Here is a 7,008-nt window from a genome sequence, read left to right as displayed (position 1 = left end):
GGAGGGTTTCTTCTTCGTGTTTTTACAAAAAAAATCATCTTGATGCCGAAAACAACTCGCAGATCTGGAAAATCTGGTCGTTGCAGGTTTTTCCGGAAAAAGTGCTGATCTAAGGGGCATTTCGGGTATTTCACTTGTAAAATAAAATCTTCTCTTGACATGGTCATGTAGAAAACATGATTTGGGGGGGGGGGGTGGTTTTGTTCACAACTTTTTGCCAAAAAATGTGGTTTAAGCCCTCAAAACCACATTTGAAGTCCAAAAATCTGGGCAGGTCCTGCCCAGATTTGAACCCAGAAAATTGTTTTTTTTGAAACTTTGAGGCTTCATATCTTCTTCGTCCCAACTCCAAATCAAGTGATTTTTGAGTCGAAGTTTATTAGTTTTTGCTGGTCTATATAATGGTATGCATGATTGCATCAAATTATATCTTAAAAGACCATTTTACCCCTTATAAAGTACCCTCGCCGCACTGATTTTAAACCCAAAAGTTGGTTTTTATGAAACTTTGACGTTTCATATCGTCTTCGTCCGGACTCCGAATCAAGTGATTCTTGAGTCTAGATTCATTAAATTTTCCCGGTCTATCTAACGGTATGCTCAGTTGCATCCAATTTTGTCTAAAAAGACCTTTTTACCCCTTGCGAAGTACCCTTGCTGTATTGATTTCAAACCCAAAAATGTGATTTTTATGAAACTTTGGAGTTTCATATTTTCCTCATCCGGACTCCGAATCAAGTGATTCTTGAGTCCATCTTGATTATTTTTTTGTTGTCCTTCCAGTGGTGTGCTCGGTGGCAACTGAGTCCACAGTTTTCAGAAATGACTATTTTACCCCTGGGGGCTTATTTGTCATATTTTTGGTATTTTGCTTCCGCGTCAGTTCTCATTGAGTTCCACGACCTCATGGAAGGTCATTTTGACTTCTTAGAGTCTTGTTTTCTATTTTTGCTTCCGCATATCGGATCCTTTATCGGGTCAATCTTCGATTCATCACAGGACACGCTGGCCTAAAAACCAAGGTCGTCACAGCAGGGTTAAAATCCCTATAGTGGACAACCAAAATCTTAAAACACAAGTCTACTGCGTAGCTCACACATCTCCATCCCAACAACCACAGTCACAAAACCCCAACATAAGTGCAGGAAAGATGAAACAGTATAAACCAATTACTCACATAGAAGGTACTCACAAAATTAAATGATATAAATCAAAGAATACCTTAGTACTAAGCACACAGTACACATAAGGTAAACCAAATAAACCACCTATCACATAGGGGTCAAATAAACGATGACACGTTATACACCACTAATGGCACTAGCATGTTAAATGGATATAGTATATGAAAACGTATCATCTATATCCTCACATGGACTACCACATAGTCATTTATCCTAAACATGTTTCTAAGGCATGCCTGAAAACAATGGGGCTCATAAACATGTAAAAGTGATCTTACAAATGAAATTTTCACAAAATAAGAAGAAATGAATGGAATGCCTCTCAATAGGACAACCTCTCAGAAAACGTAACACAAAACCTAGATGAGTCCAATCTCTCACTATAAGGAAAGGAATTATCCCCCCAATGACCACTAAGGTCCTCCAGATATAGGGTCAGCAAGTCTTTCCCAAGACCAGTTCACACCCTGATAGAATCCCCACACCACACGAAACAAGACAACAACGAAATGGATAGCCCAAATGCTAACCGTTATGAGACATCAAGAATAAAACCTCAATTCAAGATGCCAACAAGTTCGATAGGAACTCTATAGGATTCTACCAAAACCCTAACACAACGCCCCAAGTCTCCATTGACAAGGGAGAGTAATTAATTGCACCAGCGCAATTAATTACATGAAACCGTTCATATCCCAACCGTAACTTGTAAGAGCTAACTAAGGCAACATAAGAAGGATCCTAGGTCAACACACCCATCCAAACCCCGAAACCAATGCCCTAAGAAGGGAAGGCACTAGAACCTACCCTGAGGCTCACAAGGTAACTCCTGACCCTCCAAGGAAGGACTCGAGACAGTCTTGACTCATCGTCCTATGACGCTATAAACAAAGACCTCAATGACATCATGATGTCAAGACCACTACGAAGTCCTAAGAGATGATACCGACACCTCTAACACCACCAAGACTACATCACGAAAATATAAAAGAAAACGAGACGAAACGGTGCCTCCATGGCCCACGTCTTATCTCACCAGACAAAACTGCAACTCAATGCTCTTCCAAGCCCTGACAAGATGACCCTTTATGAGTCAAAACCATGACGCTATATGCATGAAAAAATGAAACGACGTCAATAATAACATAAGTTATCATGACCAAAAGTAGCTCACTCAATGAATGCATAAAACAGGTAGTATATCAATGTATGCAACATACAATTATGCTAAAGCAATCAAAGAAAGCTGTTTAAAGGGCTAAGTACTTAAGCAAATAAGCATACATGTCAAACAAAGGCGCTTTTAAACACATAAGTATATAAACATAAAGACATGTCATAATACCAAACGTGTTATCAAGAAACACATAAATATGTTACAATGCCAAAACATGTTATCAAAGATATGTGAATACATCAAAGTAAATCAATAAAAGCATGATATGCACCTAAAACCCGTCGTCCTAAGGTATTCAAACCAAGGACCTCTGATACCATCTGTGACGGCCCAAGTTTTATGAACCCGGTGCGTCAGTGATGACCAAAAGACGACCTGAAAATGGATCCGAAATGCGGAAGCGAAAGGTGATCAAAGTGGAAGAAAGGAAAGGTTCTGAGGCATAGATGAGCGTTTGTCAAATGCCAAAGCACCGAGCGCTCATTCGGCACTCATCAAGGCTGAGTACCCGTTTGGTACTCATCAAGGTTGAGTACACGTTAGGCACTCATCAAGGTAGAGCACCCGTTCGGCACTCATCAAGGCTAAGCACACGTTTGGCACTCATCAAGATCAAACGTTTTGACCTACATGGTTAGGCGTCTTGACAAAAGGTTCAAGCGTTCTGACAAAAGGTTCAAGCAATCGGACTTGCATGGCCAGGCGTTCTGACCTACATGGTCAAGTGTTTTGACAAAAGGTTCAAGCGTTCTGACAAAAGATTCAAGCGTTCGGACTTACATTGTTAGGCATTCTGACTGCTGAACAACAAAACAAAGAGCAAAATTAGCCGAACGACAAAACAGCGAGCAAAAATTTGCCGAACGACAAAACAGAAAGCAAAAAGAATTGGCCGAACAACAAAATAGAGAGCTAAAATTTGCTGAACGACAAAACAAAAAGCTGAAATTTGCCGAACGACAAAATAGAGAGCAAAATGAATTGGCCGAATGACAAAACAGAAGCAAGTTTAAGGCTATACATGCATTCCCAATGCTCCAAAACAAGTTTAAAACATACTTGTGAACTTTAAAATTAATGGCCCTTGGCCTCATGTTACACATACACATAAAATGAATGTCAAAAGGTGTGCTTAAGCACATATTACATGTTTAAAATCAAATATACAAGTTTTGACATATAAGGCTACAAGCGGCATTTCAAGCCAACCTTCACAAGAATGGAAACCTTTAAGTCCATAAATCATCCAAGCATAATGAGAATCTCTACTGTGATGACCCTGGTTTTTAGGCCAGCGTGTCCTGTGATGAACCGAAGATTGACCCGATAACGGATCCGATATGCGGAAGCAAAAACAGAAAACAAGACTCTAAGAAATCAAAATGACCTTCCATGAGGTCGTGGAACTCAATGAGAACTGACGCGGAAGCAAAAGACCAAAAATATGACAAATAAGCCCCTAGGGGCAAAATAGTCATTTCTGAAAACTATGGACTCGGGTGCCACCGAGCACACCACTGGAAGGACAACGAAAAACTAATCAAGATGGACTCAAGAATCACTTGATTCGGAGTCCGGATGAGGAAAATATGAAACTCCAAAGTTTCATAAAAATCACATTTTTGGGTTTGAAATCAATGCAGTAAGGGTACTTCGCAAGGGGTAAAAAGGTCTTTTCAGACAAAATTGAATGCAACTGAGCATACCGTTAGATAGACCGGGAAAATTTAATGAATCTAGACTCAACAAATCAAAACAATGACTTGCGATTTTTCAAGTTTTTCATAACATTTCATGAAGTTAAAAAGTTGCATAGAATATAATATACATGTCATTGGCCTCCAACCTCATCTTATACATATCAAATACATTGAAAGGAGTGTACTTAAGTACACATTACATACATGGAATCAAACATACATATTTTGACATACAAGTCTACAAAATGACATTTCATGCTAACATTTGCATGAAATGGAAACTTGAAAGCTACTCGACATTCAAGGAATGCTAGGCTTCACGAACCAAGTCTTCGTACCTGAAATATGCCCCAGTATCGTAGGGTTGAGTAACATAAAGCTACGCATAGGAGATGAGCATGCATCGACCTAGCATTTTACAAATTTATCACCTTAAGGTGAAACATGTTAAAGGGGCTCATGCCACCTAACGTCTATGTCCAAGTGAGACTCGGGGAGCGTCTTAAGCTACCTTAGAGTCTAAGCAACAAGAATCATGATATACATACGTGTATGAAACGAATCATGGTTGGGATAATCTAAAGAACACAACAAGAAGAATGTTTGGGCATATATTAACATGAATTGCATTTTCAATACAATTGAACTAGGTCTAGAGTAATCCATACAACATAACAAAATCATATTTGAATACAAGTTAACAAGAATCACATTATCCATGCAATTCAATAACAAAAGAGCATGTTATTCAATGCAACAAGGTTTAAGTTCTCAAAGCCATCAACTTAGAATCTAAAGCACAAAATAACAGTAGTGGTTCATGCCACCAAACGTCTATGTTATAAATGAATCAATAGGATCAATCCTAAGCTTTATTAGAATGTCAAAACACGATTTTCAATATCGATGCAATTTAACCAACATTAGAACTTCCAATACAACGCATAAAGCACAATTTCGCAAAGTTAACATCCTGTAACTTAAAATGGAATGACAAATAAGAAACAACAAGTTACAACATCATCCAGTTATCAACTTGAAAATGAAATGCGAAATCAAACAAAGTGGATACTCGGACGTCATGCCGGATCAGACCGATAACATAGTTACTTTAGGGTTACAAGCCCATGGGTAACCTCTCTATGTGCGCACTAGACTATATATAGAGGGACTATCCCCCGTACTAGAACCATGTCCTAACCATAGTCAAACAACGACATCCCCAAGTTTCCAAAATCAACAAGTTGTGCAACAACGCATACATCAACAGGAATATGCAAGATAATCAACTATCTACTAAGCACAACCAAATTTGGAAACCTATACAATACATGCTTTAAATCCACAACTAATATGATATGATGAATGTCGATTCTTCAGTGTGTGATTAGTTACACGCTATGCATGAAAGATGTTAAACACGAAGTGTGCAAATTATTACACAAGGCAACAAATATATTCAATAAGGAAAACATATTCTCATGAATACAAACATAGCAACTATGTTATCCAATGTTCAAAACATAACCAAATGAATATACAACAAGTCCAAGTCCATGATTTGAATATAGAAACCACTTCTAAAACACAACTAGATCATGGAGCAAATTGATAGAATTTAAATAGATAAACACAATTAAATTATCTAGATTTCCGATTCAATTTCAATTAACCTCAATTTTATACATGTTAAAGGGCATGGCAAGGTCATCACCTATATCCATTCTAAAACTCAATTAGGTTGTTAGAACAACAAAGTAGAACTTTAATTAAATCATGCTAATTTAAATCCCAAGGTTCTAAAACAACTTCAGATAGTCCCAATTTAATATATACTAGTAAACCAGTCATGGCCAATACAAATATCAAGTTAAAACCTTAATTAAGTTATTGGGACCACAAAATAGATTTTAATTAATTCTTTTAATTAAGATCTCTAGATTTTCAAACTTAACCAAATGCTCTCAATTTAACATATCTTAGAGAATATACCAAGGACTAATGTAATATCACATTACAAGTTTATTTCATTCAATTTAAGACCATGTGACTTAACGTTTCACTAAAGTTAAATATAAATTAAAAGTTGCAATTCTCATGCAATTAATCCCAATTTAATATATGTAAACAACCACACCAAAGCTTAATTTTCTAGCATGCCACAATTCAATTCCAAGTTGTATATCACCATGAGGATTAAATCTTAAACAAGGAATTTAATTAAATGAAAGGTTTAAAAACCTAACCGAACATTCTAAATCAAACATATGTGAAGCTATATGGCATGTAAGTCAAGAATATCAAGTCGGAATTTAAATAGAGTGAATAGTGCACTCGGGGCAAATTAATTAATCAAATTAATTAATAATTACTAATTTTCAAAACACCTCTAATTACTTTCAAATTCAACTATGTTGGAGAGCATGCAAAGGCCTAATTTAATATGCTAACACATATTGATTTTAAGTTAGTTTAGGCCATGTGAATTAATCTTTCACCTAAGATAAATATTAAATAAAATCTTTAATACTTATTCAAATGTTCCAATTTTAATACACGACAATGAGCATATCAAGGGGCAATATAAAATCATGCTACATGTTTAAACCAAGTCAAGAGCAACCGAGAAAATTAGATCCCGTACAAGAAAAATAAATAATAAAATCTCTAGATTTTATATTTAATCATGCAAACAAGTAGTATAAGCATCACAAGTATGCTATATAATAAGAATTTAAACCTAAAACATCCCCTACCTCAATTTGAGATGAAAATCTCAAATGCCATCAAAATGGAATGGCTCCGAATCTGACGAAACTACTAGGTTTTGTCGGGGACAATGCCGTGAACACAACCCCATAAAAGCCCCATCAAAATCATAACTTGACCTCAAAACCAAACTCAAGAAATGGTCAAAACTGAATTATAATAAGGGGGAAAGGTAGAG

This window comes from Cornus florida, unplaced genomic scaffold (genome assembly GCF_030987335.1).
Source record: "Cornus florida cultivar Cherokee Brave unplaced genomic scaffold, ASM3098733v1 CherokeeBrave_3.0.0_Hap2_Chr08, whole genome shotgun sequence".
NCBI classification, from domain to species: Eukaryota; Viridiplantae; Streptophyta; class Magnoliopsida; order Cornales; family Cornaceae; genus Cornus; species Cornus florida.
Note: the sequence above shows the minus strand (reverse complement) of the source record.